Below are 18,491 nucleotides of genomic sequence, written 5' to 3'. Positions count from 1 at the left end.
TCGAGTTGTACCCTCTGGCCTCAGCCGAGGTGAAGATGATTGGCCTCCATCACAGCCTCTCCAGATCCTTCTGGTAGCTCCTCTGGAAGTCCTGGCTATACCTGGAAAGGCCCCAGGGTCAGGAATGTAAGGCCCACATCCAGGTACGCTTGCCACACCGCAGCTCCTCCAGGGTATCCTTCATGTACTGGGACCTTGCGCATGCGCGAAGAAGCGGAAGAGCGCCCGGTGATGGGCGGAGCCGAACTGGCCGGCCTCTCCAGGTGCAGTCGTGCCTGCGGCCCCACCTGCCGCCCTGCAGCAGCTGGTCCCGCTACAGTCTCAGATGCCTTTGGCCTCTAGTTGCCTGGCTGAGAGGATCGGCAGTCGGAGCACCAGGTCCTTGTATACAGCCCGCTGGACAGAGTTGCTCGTGACGACCCTTTACTGGTGGTGCGGCAGCTGTAGGACTTCTCAGGCCCACAGGCCACAGTGAAGGAGGGCAGGGCAATGACCCAGCTTCAGCCTTTCCTCAGGGCAGGTAGGAGAAGTCAAGGGAAGGGCAGAAGTGCACCTGAAAGACAGGGCGTGGGTGGGCAAGTGTGCTAGGCGGGTTAGTCCATGGTACTGGGGGCCTGAGCAGCAAGGAAAAGGGATGTGGTGGGTCAGGGTCCTGAGGCCCCCGTCCGCCAAAGCTGACGTGGCCCAGAACGTAACCTCTGAATCGTTGAGGCTCCTGTGCCAGACCAAGCGCCACCCGGCGGAGGGGAAGTGCAAAACCCCAGAGGGAACCTACCCCACTGCAGTATAGAGTGTGTGCTCTCATTCAGTGGATCCCAGGCTGTGGGTGCTTTCCAGCACCTCAGGTTTGGACTGCTATCAGTTCGCACTTTTGGGCGCATCCCGTCCACCTCAGGTTTTTTGTTTGTTTGTTTGGTTGGTTGGTTGGTTGGTTTTGTTTGTTTGTTTTAATCAGTGTCTCTCTCACTAATGGGCCCACTGTCACATTGGGGATTCCTCTTTGCTTCTGGCTCTTGCTTTCTGTATGCGTTTCCACCTCTGCTTGAGAACTTTATTGCTGTCTTGGTTGTTCTGAGTCATCTCGGGTACTCTCGGCATTTGAGGAATGTCCCCGGGGGGGGGGGGGGGAGAGATGATATTACCAAGGGAGAACCTCCGTGGGGACTGATCTACCACCAAGATATCCAAGCAGGGATTGTCAGAATACTCAGGTCCTTTTCAACTATTAGAGGGTTCGACTCTATTCTTTTTTCTTTTCATTAAAATATTGCTGTCCTCTCATTGTGGATTCTCATGCATTTGTAAGAAATAATACAGAGGTATTCCCACGTACCATTTACTCACTTTCCCCCATGGATAATGTCTTGGAAAATTGTAATACAGTATAAAAACCAGGATCCAGACCTCCATATACTGTATATACAGCCCGTTTCCTCACTGCAAGGATCCTTCTCATTGCCTTTTCATCACTATATCACCTCCCTTATGTCCCATTCCCCTAATGCTTGGCAACTACTAAGCTATTCCCCATTTCCAGAGTTCTGCCATTTCAAGAATTCTGTATAAATGCAAATTGTACGGTATATATCTTCGGGGAATTAAATTTTTCCTTCAACATCATTCTCTGGAGATTCATTCAGAGTGTCCACTATATAAACCCTAACCACCTGTTTTCTGTATTGGGAAGTGAGTACCCCAGTGTACAAATATATCAATACTTTGTCTCCTTTTTATTTGCTGAATGGTATCCTATGGTATGAATTGCCACAGTCAGTTTAACCATCCACCTTTATTTACTTATTTTTTAACCCCCCTTTTTAAATGATTATTTATTTTGAGAGAGAGAGAGAGAGTGTGTGTGTTTATGCACATGCATGAGCAGGGGAGGGGCAGAGAGAGAGGGAGAGAGAGAATCCAAGGCAGGCTCGATGCTCAGCCCTTAGCCTGAGCCACCAGTTGAGCCCCCCAAGCGCCCCTAACTGTTCATCCTTTAGAAGGATATAGAGGTTATCTCGTGTTTTGGGCTATGAAAAAACATGCTACTGTTCACATTCCTGTACTGGTTTTTGCAAGAACCTAGGTTTTCATTTCTCTGGGGTAGATCTAGAATTGTGATCACTGAGTTTTGATGGTTGCAAATTTAGTGCTTTATGAAATGCCCAGAATGTTTTCCATTTTACATTCCCACAAGCAATGTGTGAGTAATCAGTTTCCTTCTCTAGTGTCTTCAAAGTCTCTTACCTTCACTACAAACAAAAGTATAGTCTATGTTGGCCTACAATTTACTTTTGGACCCTTAAAATCAATGATCTATTCTAATTGCCAAAAAATCAAATAGAAATTATTCAGCAGTGCATAACTGAAAATTTTATTTTATGAAAATAAAGTGGCTTAAGTGTATTTTGCAGTTTAAAGATAATAACTAAATAATAGCATTAAAAGCAATTTAGAATAACTTATATAAGCACCTTCTGTTAATATTCTGTTATTTTATAGACATGCTACCCTTTCTGTGGGAGATTTTCTCACTTTCAGCATAAAATGAAGAAAATTATTTTTAAGCCAACTTATGATGGTATCTTAAAGAGGCCCCTATAATGCATCTTAAAAACACATATGTATGGATAGCTAAAGAAGTATTATATTCATTAGGATATCACAATAGTTTGTATATGCCTAAATTTTAATTACAGAAAATTATAATTTTAATCTTATCAGATTATACCAAAGATTTCAATTTCAGTGTTTTTTCTTAAGGAGCTTAATTTTTTTTTCAAAGATAAAGAGTTTGGCTCTGTCTTCAGACAACAAGTGAAATACTCTTATTCAGAGCACAACTGCAATAAATATTGTCTCAGTTACATTTTTAAAAGGAGTTTTCATCTACTTGTTTGTTTATTCACATTGATTTTTAAAAAAATCTGTTGGAGTGCCTGGGTGGCTCAGTCGGTTGAGCGTCCGACTTCGGCTTGGGTCATGATCTCACAATCCATGGGTTTGAGCCCCGCGTCAGGCTCTGTGCTGACAGCTCAGAGCCTGGAGCCTGCTTCCAATTCTGTGTTTCCCTTTCTCTCTGACCCTCCCCCGTTCATGCTCTCTCTCTCTGTCTCAAAAATAAATATTAAAAAAAAATTTTTTTTAAATCTGTTAACTGATAGATTTGCATTTCCTTTTGTATTGTATAAATACAACTTTGAAAAACATTTATTTGTATTGTATTCCCTATTATAAGTACAGAAGCATATCAATTTAGGACTAGTGAATGTTAAGCACATAGAAAAAGATGTGAACATTTACTTTATGTAACTCATTTTCCAATAATGACCATTTTTCAACTGTTTTGCTTCTGATTCTTAAAATTATTTATCAATAATATGAAAATACGCAACATGTTCAAAGTAGTATGCCATCATATCAGCATATTTTATATTTTTTCTTTTTTAGTATTCTTTAAAATTGTAAATATAATAGATGAATATAATATAATAGATGACTTTAAAATTTTTTAAATAGAGAAGTATAAATAAGCAATCAGGAGCACCTGGGTGGCTCAGTCAGTTAAGTGTCTGACTTCTGCTCAGGTCATGATCACATGGTTCACGAGTTTGAGCCCCTTGTCGAACTCTGTGCTGACAGCTCAGAGCCCAGAGCCTGGTTCAGATTCTTGTCTCCCTCTCTCTGCCCCTTCCTTACTCATACTCTGTCTCTCTTTCTCTCTCAAAAATAAACAAACATTAAACATTTTTTTTAAATAATCAAAGTCTTCTACTCATTTTCAAGAATTGGAGGTATATCCACTGAGACTTCTTTTTCTACCTTTTCAACCATATTTTTCAACATGTATATACTTATACATTTTGTCACATTAAATTTGTCATCTCCGTAATATCTTATAACTAACTTTTTTCATGTAACCTTATATTACAAACATCTGCCTTGAATCAAGTTCCTTAGAAAACAGAGTTTCCCGGAAAAGCTGGTGGGCTAATTTATTAGTAAGTACAGTCCCAACCAATTACCACCTTAACAGCTAGGACACAGAGTCTATTGAAACGAATGGAGTTGGTGGTACATTCTGGTGTCTAAAGCATATCTTTCCACGTTTGCTATGTCTTATAGCTTATTCATTTATATGGCTGAATAGAATTTCATTGAATGGACAGACTATAATTTATTTACATATCCTAACAATGATAATTTAAATGATAATAGGGAGAAAGGTAATGAGAAAGGAAAGAATGAAAAGAGCTCAGGGGCACTTGGGCTGCTCAGTCTGGTAGTTGGATTCCTGATTTTGGTTTAGGTCATGATCTCAGGGAGAGAGCCCTGAGTCAGGTTCTGTGCTGACAATGCTGAGGCCTGCTTGGGACTCTCTCTCCCTCTCTTTCTACACCTCTCCCACTGCACGCACACTCTTTCCCTCTCAAAGAAAGAGAGAAAGAAAGAAAATGGTAAAAAAAGAAGAAGGCATAACATTGAATACAGGTCTTGGGTCAGGACCATGTCATTGAATTCTCCCCATCCAAAACTCCAAACTCCACTCGTCTCCATTTAACTCTCTCAAGATCTGCTCCCAGCTGGTATATATTATTAGTTAGATCCTGAAATGCCTTTAACATGACAGCTGGTACTGCATTTCTGTAATCAACTGTGCTAAGTTCTGACTTGGTTATTGCTCTAGAAGCAGTGAGAAACTCTGAGGGCAAATCTTTGGGTCTTGCAAATGTCCAATTTCAGTGCAGTCATTAAATAGTCCCAAGGCAAGCAGAGGCTGTGGTCTGGTGAGGAAGATAAGGCTGCTTCTATCAGCCAGGAGACCTTTGGAGAGTTCAGGAGTCAAGATTCCTAAGCTTATCCTCCCAAGTGTCCTCATGCCAGATCTAAGGGTCTCAATCTTTTCTTTTCTATCAGAGTCCTGGCTTTGACATGGGAAAACTCCTGAGGCTGTACAATTAGTTTCCTTTGCAGTTCTAACATTGTTATCATCAAATTCTGTTCTTGATTTTCACCAGTCTGTCCTGAGGCTTCAAAAGATGAGAATCTCCTTTAAGGGTGCCACAGAAGCCCTCTGGGTTCTGAGAATGCTTTAAGTTAGTAATTAACTGCCTTGGGTCTATCATTTTCTTTTTAAAAGTTATCTGGCCTTGTTAAAAGCTTGTTTCACTATCTTTTTATCTGTCATTTTCTCCACAGTGATTAAGCACTGCAGATACGTGGCCCTCTTCTTCCACCTCTACCTCAAGCCAGTTAACCACTGATGAAAGTTTAATTGTGATGCCATTGTTTGCCATGAGTTATCAGGGTCATACTTAACACCAGCAGTTGTGTCTCTCTTGCTTTCAGGCAGATGAGCATCTAACTCCAAAATCCTATCCCAAAGATCTGTGTTCTAGAACAATTTCTGGTACTAATTGTTTGAACCCTTATATTAATTTTCAGAGGCTGCTATAACAAATTACCATAAACTGAATGGCTTGACACAACAGAAATTTATTATCTACCAGTTCTAGAAGCTAGAAGTTCAAAATCAAGGTGTTGATAAGAGCTTACTCCTTCTGAACTAAAAGAGGATCCTTTCTTGTCTTTTCTAGTTTCTGGTTGGCCCATGAGTTCCTCAGCTTGTGGCAAGGTTAACTCCAATTTCTAAGTCTTCATGAGATACTCTCCCTGTGTATCTGTCTCATCTCCTCTTCTTATAAGGATATCAGTAATATTGGATTAAAAGCTAACCCCACTTTAGCATGACCTCTCTTAACTAATTATATCTGCAATAACCCCATTTTTAATAAGGTCACATTCTGAGATATTGGGGGTTAAGATGTAAATATATCTTCAGTGGAGGGGAACAATTTAACTAAGAATGTTCCTTAGAGGGGCGCCTGGGTGGCGCAGTCGGTTAAGCGTCCGACTTCAGCCAGGTAACGATCTCGCGGTCCGTGAGTTCGAGCCCCGCGTCAGGCTCTGGGCTGATGGCTCGGAGCCTGGAGCCTGTTTCCGATTCTGTGTCTCCCTCTCTCTCTGCCCCTCCCCCGTTCATGCTCTGTCTCTCTCTGTCCCAAAAATAAATAAAAAAAAAAAAGTTGGAAAAAAAAAGAATGTTCCTTAGAAAAATAGCCTGAGCAAACGATTAAGTGCTGATGCTCTTTACTTGAGAAGTTCAATGCCTGGGCTGTGAGAATAAAGGAAAAGGGAAGTAGAACAGGAAGGAATAAGGAATAATTAATGGTAAAATGTTATCATTCTAGCTGTACCTCACAACCAACCACAGTAAAACACAGTAGTTTGCAAGGCAGATGTGCCTACTTGCCCCAAATTCAAACTCAAACAAGTCCATCCCAAGGAGTGAAGAAAGAGGACTTATTTCTTGCTTCGTACCCTCCCACATCCTGTCTGCCATTGCTTAGAATTTATCCCATAGAACTTTAACTCCTCTATAACTGGGTTGGGTTATCTAGACCATTTAGCTACTGCTTGGGAAATCCTGCAGTGTGGTGTTTCATCCATGTCAGGAAGCAGTGAGAGGAGCCAGAAACTTCAGGAATGTGACTGTACAGATATGTGAAGAGCTCTTAGGTTTTATCTTTGGGTCATCGCTATTTGTTCCATATTCCTAAGGAAGAGGAGTAAGAGTTAGTTGTCATGCCTTTTTCCAGTGTGATTATATAATTAATTACTCTGATATTTTTGTACAGTCTAGTTGTGCTGTTTGTAATTGTAACTCTGAGCATGGAGAACCTTTGAGAATCCCTTGGAAAATCAGACTCCTTTTCCATTCTATTTAGGATATTTGAGACCATAGTTTCCCTGCTGTGATTTCCCCAATGATCATATGTTGTCTGCTTTTTCTCTTCTAGTATTTTCTCCAGATGTCATCAGAATCTCTTTTTTTCCAGTACTGCTAATTTTTATTTATATTTTTTCCCCTGTAACTTCAGTGTGACCAGGAGCAAGAGAAAAATAGAGAATTATGCGGTTCTCCTATCTTGAACTGAATGCCATTTGTTTAATTATTTTATTGTAAGAGTAAGTGTATGATCTTGTACAATTAATTTTACCTCACTAGGACTATTTCTGCAAGGTGTTATTGATGCCATAGGTATTAGGAAAAGTAAATGTTCTCTAAGGTGATTTTAACCTCAGTACACTGTATAACAACAACTTGTTAGCACATTGTATTAACAGAATTTTTTTTTTGTCCTAGTGATCTTTTCAACCCTCTGACATTCCAAATTCCTCCCTGTACTTCAGCTATTTAAAAATAGTAGTTAAAAATGAAAGAAAGAAGGAAGAAAGGCAGGAAGGAAGGAAAGAAGGAAAGAAAGGAAGGAAAACAGAAATAAAAAGAAAAAAAAATTAAGGCCACAAGATATTTTTGTGTATGTGTCTAATTTGGGTCTATAATCCAATTGTTTTGTCTTCCTCTTAACTTTGAAGCTTGGAGTATAACACTGCTTTATTTTCTTACCTTTGTCCAATAGTAGATTTGATTAAATGTTGGCATCGAAATATCTTAATTCCTTCTGTGTCATGAACTTAAAATTTCCAATTCATTATCAGGAAATTTTATTTATTCATAGAATAAATAGAATGACATAGATGAAAGGGAGATGGGCAACAGACATAAACAAATGTTTGTTCCCCCTCCTCAAAGAAATAACAATTTGAGATTATTAAGACAGATCTGAGCCCAAATATTACAAAATATTACTTGGTCAGGAAAGAGTAGTATACTGTGTACAAGATGTATGAAGATGCCCACATCATGGTTCTAATTGAAATTGTAAGTATTGGGCACATCCTGCTTGTAAATTACACTATAATAGATTTACTACTAAGTTCTTCTGGGTTTAAAAGTTAAAGTTATTTTCCATTTAGGAGTTAAAGATTAAACCATTTTGAGGGTAATTAACATAAGGAAGAAAAATGATAAGATCCTTGAGAAGAGACCACAATTAGAGATTTAGAGAAGTTTAGTAGATAAGGAAATGAGTTCATTGGCTAGAGAGGCCTTTCCTGACCATCCTCTCCATTCTTCTTTCTCTTCTTCTCTCTCCTGAGCTCCTTACCCTGCTTTACTTATTTTCACCACATTTACCACTACTCTGTGACATTTCAGTAATTATTTATTATCGACCTATCCCATTAGAATTTAAGCTCCATGAGGAAATGGCTTATTTCTATTTGTTGTATCCTCAGTTCTTAGGACCATGTTGTGTATATGGCTAGTTTTCAATAAATAGTTACTGAATGAAAGAATGAAATATATAAATGATTTTTAAAAATACTTTAAACATCCATCTAATGCTGGAACTGCCTAAATAACACATTGCTAAAGAGTAATCTAGGCAGTGTTACTATGGCATTCACTTTTAGTTATGGGGAACCTTCTGCTTTCCAAGGCAGTTCATTTTGTCTTCAGAAAATTTGACCATTAACGACATCTCTCTCTCTGATTAAAAGAAAAAAAGGTCTTGTTTTATACTTTAAGCTAGTAAAGTACAATGGTAATTATTCTACCATATGGCAGTCTTTAATATATTTGGATACAGTTTGGATACCATTACTCTCCTGAGTGGTCTTTTGTTATTAGCCCTCAATCTCTTCAATTATTACTACTAAGGCATAATTTATGTTCTGTGTTAGTACATGGCTTTTTCTTCAAATAGGCATAGTGACACAATAAGAAAGAGAATTCAGAAGTATGTAACTGTGGCCTAACAGGAATTTCTTTATATGATAATAAAGTGAATCCCTGTGGGAAAATTCTCCGCTTCCCTTCCAAAAGGCGGTGAGCCTTTGGTTCTAGGGTCTTCTTTTGGGGAGGATTCTTAACTCTGCAAATTCAGGGAGAGGAACTGAGGAGGCAAGAGTTGCCTCATCTACTCATACATATCTTCGATTTCATCTATGATTTTTGCTCTTATTTTCTTTGCTGATCAAAGAAAATTTCAATAATTTCAATACTGTCACATTTAACTTGTCATTTACATCAGTTACTAAAGCCAGATCAGTTTTTGTGGTTGGTCCTAGTTTTAGTTGATCCTAAGTCTTTTCTCCTGTCCTCTTCTCAGAGTACATCACAAGCTACATATGACATTCAAAATAAACCAAAATTTCCAGGTGTAGTTTTTAAGTTTATTTATTTTTGAGATGGAAACAACATGAGCAGGGGGAGGGGCAAAAAGAGAGAGAGGGAGAATCCCAAGCAGGATGGACACTGCCAGCACAGAGCCCCATAAGGGGCTCGAACTCATGAAACCACAAGATCAAGACCTGAGCTGGAACCAAGAGTCAGAGGCTTAAGCGACTGAGCCACCCAGGTGCACCTCTGGGTGTGGTTTGATAAACGTAATTCCAGGCTTGGATTATCACTTCTTTTGTTCAGTTAATGCTGCCCGAAACCTAATCTCCTTTTTGGAGAATCCATCACACTCATGACTCACCTTGACTTTGCCTTTGATCCGTATTGTCTCTTCTGTGCCAAACCTGTGCCATTGGCTTTTTGAACTTGAGAGCAAATCCCAAGATTTACTACTATGAGATTGATTCAGTTGCTCCATTGGCCAAGTTTTTTTTCATCCCATGTCAAGATCCTTTCTGGATTCTAATCCTTTCATCCTGGTTAGTCACTGCCCCACTCAGCAATCTGTAAATCAGGCTTTGATAAGCAGTTCTATATTTGTAAATCAATAGTAAAAGTGAACTGAATAGGAGCAGGTAAAGGAACTGTGATGCACATACAATTCCCTTTAGGTTTTCATTTGTCTAATTTTCAGTAGACTTTAGATATATTTGTTTGACCTATTATTGATTCATATAATTATCTTTGCTCTAGACCATATTTCTCCATATTGTCCAAAAAGAGTTCCTGAGAACTTGTGTCAAACACCTTTCTAAAGTCCTTATAGACTAAGGTTACCAGGTTTTACAGATGTAATGGCATAGTCCCTTTATAAAGGTGTGCACCATATTCTTCCTGACTCTTCCAACTCACTCTCCACCCTGCTTCGTGCCCCTGGAAGCATTATATTGACTAGATTCCATCGTCCTATTCAGGCAGGAATTGTAAAAGGGCAGGAAAATAATGAGATTAAGGTATGTGTTTTTCCAGATCCCTCTCTTTACAGTCACAGTAATCAGTGGCTTAGTATAAGTGGCTCAGTTTTTCTACCAATTCCTCTCCTTCAGCTAAAGATACAACTATAACTCTCTGCAGGTCCTCCTATGTGTTTCCCTCCTTTGTGCTTGAAATCTAAGGGTCAGGGAGGGTTGCAGAAGGTTTGCAACCTGTGTGGTCAAGAGGGCCCTGTGCTTGGTTTGATGCTCTTTGGTCCCTGTCTTGAAATTCTTAATAAATTATAAATAAAGGGCTCTGCATTTCCATTTTGCCCTAGGTCCTGCAAACTGTGTAGCCAGTCCTGCGTGGGATGGTACTAGTTCTCCATAGCTGCTTCATTGTCCCTCTAAACTTCCTTTAACCCTACCCCATGCTCTCGAAGAGGCTCCTTTATGAATTTTGTTGAGTGTCCCTCTGGTTGTGTGTGTTCCATGCCAGGACCCTGACTATAAAGAAAGAAATTAGAAGAGTATGATTTATTGGCTCCTACTAATCATGGCTTCTTTAGGTTTTCTGAACCTAGTCTTTTATAAAAAGTTTTAAAATCTTAGCTGATGAAATCAGTGTAACTCTTATCTCTAATTTTTCAAATCTCCTTTCATCCCAGTTTGCAAAATTCATTGGCATTTGCCTATCACCAGTTTTATTACTCTTTATCGTTCTTGACAGCCGCTGAAAGTTCACTGCCAATGTTTGCTTTAATGATCTAGTTTGCAAGTTCCTTAGAGACCTTTTGAGATAATTCAAGACCAGAAGCTAACCTATCTTTCCTGCATTGAAACTCCAATGAATTCCCTATCAATGTTTTCTCTTTTTTCAATACAAACAAAAGTTTTCTTTTTCTTTTTTGTCATTAGTCATTAATGATTTCAAACAGAGCACATTTCATTCCTTACCTTCTACTTGCTCTGATCAAAGGATAAAAAAGCTTATTTGATTGATTGACTGATTCATTGGCAAACCAGTTCATCTGGTGTCACAGACTTCCATAATCTATTGATTCTGTGCCACTCTCTAATAGGAATTCTTAGGTATGTTTTTTTTTTTATCTCATCTTTTGAAAATGTTGAGAAAACAAAGATATTAACATAAATATTTAGAGACTTTGGTCAGCCTCCCACTTCCCTATAGCTCTAAGAGAGAAGAATTCTTTATTATTTTTGATCTTTAGGGCTAGGCTTTTACATTTTGATTTGGGTCCTTAGAACAGAGAAAGACCAAATTGATTTTTAACAGAAAAAGCCCTAGAAAAATAAGTGGTTATAGGCATTTGAGTTTGGACTAAAAATGGAAGGTTTTAGGGAACAGTTAAAGGGAAGAATCCAGAAAGATGTTTAGTGTTAGGGAAGCACCTGCCATGAAAATGGATGAGGAATAAAGAGAAGGTATATGGTATTTTTATATAGCATCTCTTAAGAGACTTCTGTAAAGATCTGAATTACTTTTCCATGCTTTCTTGGCAGTTGTTGAATTGCATACATCACCATGCTCAGGACAGCCATGAAAAGGGCCAATGATGTTTGGACTTTATATATGTCCCTTTAAAATCTGAGCTCAGCAACCACATTGGTTTCTGTAGGATATCTGGACTTTTTCTTCCTCTGTGGCTTCATTTGCAACTGCACAGTCAGAATTACATTTATGTGAACTCCTGGAATCATCTCAGTATCTCCTGGAATTGACTCAGTATTTCCTGGCATAAAAACCAAGCCTATCTTCCCCCCCCCCCCCCAGTTAATATATAATTAATTTAAATATTTTAGTTGATATTTTAAATATTTACTGATTTTTTGGAGAGCACAAGCTGGGGAGGGGCAGAGAAAGGGGGACAGAGGATCCAAAGTGGGCTCTGCACTGACAGGCTGACAGCAAGGAGCCCAATGTGGGGCTTGAATTCAGGAACTGCAAGATCATGACCTGAGCTGAAGTCAGATGCTCAATCAACTGAACCATCTCGGTGCTCTCTCCTTTTAAAAAAAAAAAAAAAAATTTATTTATTTTGGGAAGAGCACAAGCGGGGGAGGGGCTTTAGTTGATATTTTAAATTTGCTTTACTGCCTCTACTGTTTCTCTAAAGGTCCTCACTTAGTTGCTTTTTCAAATAATGTCAAAACAGTGTGACTGATACTTTCACTATCAAATGAAGAATGTCATCTTGCAGTGGTATTTACCAATTCCAGACTAAGTAGATGTCCTGTTACTGATAGTAGCTATACTTTTCTGTGGATTAATAGAAAATATCAAAACTCTGTATGACCATTCAAATTATGTGTGCATGAAGATAAAATGCTATTTTAACTGTTGTTTACTTTTAGTAAGCAGTGTTTCTTACCTCCTAGAAGAGTAGCATCTAATAAGAGTGTTATTTCTGTGTAACAATTCAATATTGACACTGTAGGGTAAATTGAAGGCATAAAAAAGATCCCTGACTCTTTTTATTAGCTAAGCAACTATCTCTTTTGGAAGGATTCCTCTTTTTTTATATCATCTGCTTCACTTTCCTCCTCAAGCCACTGGTGCCTTGAGCCTTTATTTCAGTTACTGATGCATTCTGATTGTGCTTTAACTCAGGAACTGAATTTCATCTCTGGGTGCCTTTGTGTTGGCTGCTTAAGACATTCATGCCTGGGGGTACCTGGGTGGCTCAGTCAGTTAACCTTCTGACTTCGGCTCAGGTCATTATCTCACCTTCTGTGAATTCAAGCCCTGCGTCAGGCTCTGTGCTAACAGCTCAGAGCCTGGAGCTCGCTTCAGATTCTGTGTCTCCCTCTCTCTCTCTGCACTTCCCCTGCTCCATTTTGTCTCTCTCTCTCTCTCTCTTAAAAATAAGTAAACGGGGGCGCCTGGGTGGCGCAGTCGGTTAAGCGTCCGACTTTAGCCAGATCACGATCTCGCCGTCTGTGAGTTCGAGCCCCGCGTCGGGCTCTGGGCTGATGGCTCAGAGCCTGGAGCCTGTTTCCGATTCTGTGTCTCCCTCTCTCTCTGCCCCTCCCCCGTTCATGCTCTGTCTCTCTCTGTCCCCAAAATAAATAAACGTTGAAAAAAAAAATTAAAAAAAAAATAAGTAAACATTAAAAAAAAAAAAGACATTCATGCCTGTGTGCAGGGAAATGCCAAATTGAGATTATAGTTACTCCTCTATTTGGATTTTATATTTACATTTATTTAATGACTGTACTAAAGTCTTGGTCACTATTTCTGCAATTATATTTTATGAGATACTAGTCCTGGCAGATTTTATTTTCAGAATAAAATAGAAATATTTATTATATACTCCTTCCTTTAAAATTACATGTGCATTCACATAATAAAAAATCTTTGAAAAGTACCACTGTAAAAATATTTGCTTAGCTTTGTTTAACCCAGGGATTAACAAATTTATGTTGAGAACCAAAACCATTTACAGCTACTAATTTATTGTCTATACTCTAACATGACTTTACTATGGCTATCTTTATTAGGTGGTTTCACTCTTCAGGAAACTTGTTCAGTAAGTTAAAGTTGCAAAAAAAATGATTATTAATTTTAGGAACTCCAAGAAAATCCATTTTTATAGAAATACTTCATTTATCCTCATCAGTGAAATAGCCTTTCTCGGATAATAAAGCATCAAAAGAGAGTTTACTCTTCAAGAGTCTCTTTGAAACCAAATCCATGCTGTGTTAACCAATCCTATTATATGATGAACCTTTTGCAGTCCTAGTCAGACCCCCCTTTAACCAGACTCCCCAAATCTCATATCTCTACTTTGGCCTCCCCACTTTGAGATGCTACTAAGACTGTTAAAAGCAGCTATTTTTCTTCCCATGGTAAGCAAGAAACTCAACCTTGCTTTGTCAACAGAATGTTTCATGGAATCAGCATTTGACAATGTGATCACAGCGTACTCTTTTCATGTAAACCTGTGTACATCTAGAGGTACCATTGTTTCAAGGAATACTTTTGAGGACAGGTAGACTCACAGTATTGCCCAGAAAAATTCAGTGGTCACGAAACCCTGGATCCAAACTATCAAAAATCACCTCCCCTCAAATTACATAATACTTATTCAGGAATTTTCCCTGTCAACATGTTTATATACACTGAAAGGCTAGCCCTTTCTTCAGGTATTTCCTATATGGATAATTTAACACCAGGATACAATTTTCCTTTCAATATTCACTGAGATGAAATTCAGTTTTTCTTCCTTCTGTGTGTTCCCTTGTGTAGGGTGGTTTCAATAGTTTATGTCCAGAATTTATTTAGAAGAGAACCAGTGAGATAAAGATGTTGGAAGTGTCTTCTGATTAACAAGTATGGTCTAATAAATTCATGAACGAATGTGACATAACAAGCCTTATATCAGTGAGGGCAACTCTTGGTCCCATAGCTGGCTGGGACTTCCAAGAAGATGACAGCAAATCTAGGCACCTCCCAGTTAACCTGTAGGCTTTACCCAGGGAGATACATCTGGGAGAATTTAAGTGATGCAGGACCTTCCCTCAGTCTCACATCCCTATTCTTCCAACCAGGATTACCTGTTGTTTGCTGTTTTGTCACCTACTCCTGTCCTCTCCTCTCAGATATACCCTTCTCCACAACCTCACCTCCTACCTCTGCAGAAAACAGAGGAGTAAAATTCACACTGTTGTGCAATTTTCCTGTACCTCATGATTAAAATTTCAAAAAATTAAAACAAAAATGGTACACATGTAATTCCTGAATCTCAGTTTTCTCATTTGAACACTGGAGATTTTTACAACTGCTCAGTACCTTAAAGGCTGTTGTGGTGATCAGGATCACCTAACAATGTAAAGCCTCAGATAAATGTAAATCGCTATTGATGTGTAAAAGTGGTGATGAGCACAGGTGCTAGTTCACATTAAGGTAGAATAGGAAAAATGGTTTACTATCCTGGCCACTCTAATATTTTCATTATATTAATACGGCTTTCAGTAAAATCTTAGTTTAAGAGAACTACTGTCATTTTTGTTGAGCTGCTCAGCTTTAGTTTTGAATTTAATTCATTCAGACGAGAAAACTACAGCAGTGATCAAAGGCATAATTATAACATATTTATAGCCTATTATTATTGTAACATTCTGAAGTAAAGGGCAAAAATTCCACCCAGTGAACTTGTTCTTCCTGTTACTGACACAAGATTGAGACATTTAAATGCTAAGACATGGATCCCTGAGGCAGAACATAAAATATTTATAATGAAGGGAGTATGGACCAATAAATTTCAGTTATGAATGTTTTTACCTAGGAGAAATAATAAATAACCTTCCACAGGCAATATTTCAGTATGCATTATTATACCTCATCACATCAGATTTTCAGGAAACAATAATGATTGCATAGTAGGACACTAAATTACTCTCATATTTAATGAACGATTAAACTGTTAAGCTTTGATTAAGATATAAGAGCCTCCCTAATTTGACTGTGAGATGTGGTTTGCTTGGAAAAATATAGTTTATGATAGTACCAATAAAGATTGTAACGTATATAATTTCTATTGAAAAAAAGAATAATTTCAGATATAGGTAAGCTTTGAAAAAGAAATATCAAACTGTTAGGTTTGGGGAAAGAGGAAAAAATAGCATTTAAAAATAGGGAGGTAGATTATTTACTCTTATCTCTAGTACATTTTAACAGTTTTAAAAATTGGTAGGGAAAATGGCTTAAATTTATCTGATTATGCATAGATATTGCTAGGAGATATTATGATACCTGAGAAATAATGCAGGATTGGGTATCAAAAGATTTAAGTCAGAGTTCTCACTTTGTAGCTCACTAACTGTGACTCTCCTCTGACTCTCTTGTTTCTCTGTTTGTGAAGCAATAATAGGAAGACATAATTGTCATGGTTCTTGTTATGGGTCTTAGCCTGAGCTCTCCAGGAAGCAGAGCCTCAGTGCAAGTTTTTTTGGAATTTGTGATCTTGGGAACTGGAAGTATTGAGGAATAGGAGGAAGTAGAGTCAACACAAAGATGAGTTGCTAGTAGGCCATTGCTATAAGTGCCTGCTTGCTTGGTCACCAAGTCCTGTTTGAAAGCCTTCACGTGAAATGTGAATCAGGAACATCTTCCTAGAGGAAGAATGAGAAAAGAATTAATCAGTTTCCTTCCTCCGTTAGTCCCCCATGGGGTGTGTTATAGACTGAATTGTATTCCTCTCAAATTTATATGTCGAAACCCTAAGCCCCAGTGCCTGTGAATATGACTATATGTGGAGATTGGGCCTTTAAAAGTGATTAAGTCAAAGTGAGACTCTTAGAGTGGGCTCTAATCTGGTCTGACTGGCATGCTTACAAGAAGAGGAAGATTGGACAGAGATACGCCAGTCTGTGCACACCTTGATCTCAGACTTCTAGCCTCCAGAACTTGGAGAAAATACATTTCCATTATTTGAGCGACCCAGTCTGTGGTATTTTACTATGGTGGCTCCAGGAAGCTAATACTAGGTGTTGACTCCCCCATATTCTGGATTGTACATATGTGAGTTGATGGTAGGTTCCTTCCCTGTCCCCAACATGAGGTTTCAACACAGTGGGAAGCAAGAGATGGGGTTCTGAGGCAAAGTGCTGTCTAGATACACATGTGGGGCACTGACCAGATCTTTCACAAACCAAGTGGCCAATTTGGTGTCTGGATAGGTGAGATGAAGAGAAACCCAAGGAGGTGCACAGAAGATATTAATACACTATGCAAAAGCAGTTTAAAGCTATAGGGTTGTTATTAATAATAATCAAGGATAAAACTGCTTATTGCTGCTTCCTGGATTTATGTAGGATTCATTAGGAATATATATGGTTTATGACCTCATAATTATATTAGTAAATTTTGTTTTAAATCATGTTTATGCAGAACTCTTGTGAGACCAAGGGGAAATAGCCACATGTTCCCTCCAGAGAGCAAGCAAAATTTAGAGTCTTTAAAAATGAGTAAACAAGTATACACTTGAAAAGATAAAGCACTAAATAAAATTTGGCATGGCTTTCATTGCTTTTGTGTATGTGCCTGCTGCCCCTGAAGTCCTTAGCACCAGCATTTAGTCTTCAAATTCCATGTACTGTGGTCTATTTCAAAGAATCCTGAATCGGACACTCTAGAGAGATGAGTGATTTTCTTGGTCACACGAGGCGTGCGTATGGTTATAAGTTTGGTTACGTGAGACCACAAAAGCTTTCTGTTATATTTGTGGAGATGTCGGGAAATATCTCCATATTTCAGGGGTAGTTAAAGGGTTTGTGGATTGGTGAAGTGAGAAGGAGTCAGAGGAAATGTGGTTTCTGTGGGTGAAGAAATGGAGTCAGGAGTCCTGAGTGCTCTGACATGTTCATGTGTGGAGGGGCATAGGAACATGCTCATGAGGAAACCAGCAATTGAAAACTCATCAGTTTTGAATTTTCCATTTCAACAAATGTGACCCCTGATGTGCTTCATGTATACATTCTGCTCTAAGAAGAAAACAGGTTGGAATTCACCGTCAAAGATAGCATTGAATAGGAAATCAAACTGGTTTTTATAACAAATATTACCAAAATGTTGCTTGCTGAGGAGCTTATAAATGTTGGTAAGATGAAATGTGAACATTAAAATTGTAGGCTTTGCATAAGTCATCATTTAATAAGTACCTTATTTACCTAATGACTACCTTATTTACCTAATAGCTGAGAAGAAGAAAATAGGAGACAGATGCATTTGCTCACCCACTGTTTAGCTTTGTGCTCATCTCTGGCTGAATGCCATTTCCAGGTGTTTGGTGTTGAGCCAGATACTAAAATTAGACATTTGGTACAGCCCTGTTGAGACACAGGGGTGATGTACGAAAGCTTGTTCAATCCTTGGCCCTTGACACTGCTATTAGAGCCTCTCTTTCCAGGGCTGTCAAACTCACCTCCCACTTTAAAGGAAAGTGAAATAAATAAGATAGAAATGTGAACAGAAAAATCTATCAGACCCCAGATGTTAAAGCAAGGTCTCCTTCAAACTGCACTTGTTTACTTAAAAATTTTAATTTCTTTTTATTTCTTTGGAAACACATGGAATTTGAGTGATGCTTTCATCCTTTTTAGGGTTTGGTCCAAATCTTGTTCTAAAAGTGCCTGTAGATACATTACATTGTAAAGATAAAATCTTAATAAGCAAACCCAGAATTTCAGACATCAAAACAAAAAGGAGTATGCCTATATGTGAATTCATCAGATTATGGAATCTAATCACCAGCCGTGCAGATCCAGAAACTAGTTTGTTAGTACCCTTAGAGAGTACTGCCAAGTGATGCCATTAACCAAATCCACGGCAGAATGTTGTCTGATACAAGTTATAATGAATTGTAATTAATTGATTGTTTACATTGACAGGTCTGCTTGATTTGCTAACCCAC

The 18,491-nt window shown here is 38.6% G+C and overlaps 1 long non-coding RNA gene across 2 annotated transcripts in view; it reads left to right on the top strand.

Annotated features, from left to right (window-relative positions):
- Positions 1 to 228: 228 nt before the first annotated feature.
- Positions 229 to 18,491, top strand: part of LOC123379264 — a 53,486-nt gene continuing 35,223 nt past the window's right edge. For both annotated transcript variants that reach the window (XR_006583519.1, XR_006583518.1), the window contains exon 1: positions 229 to 520. This is a non-coding gene — a long non-coding RNA (uncharacterized LOC123379264). The remainder of the gene's footprint in view (positions 521 to 18,491) is intronic.

The sequence above is a fragment of the Felis catus genome, chromosome C1 (genome assembly GCF_018350175.1).
Source record: "Felis catus isolate Fca126 chromosome C1, F.catus_Fca126_mat1.0, whole genome shotgun sequence".
Classification (NCBI taxonomy): domain Eukaryota; kingdom Metazoa; phylum Chordata; class Mammalia; order Carnivora; family Felidae; genus Felis; species Felis catus.
This window is presented reverse-complemented; position numbering and strand designations above follow the sequence as displayed.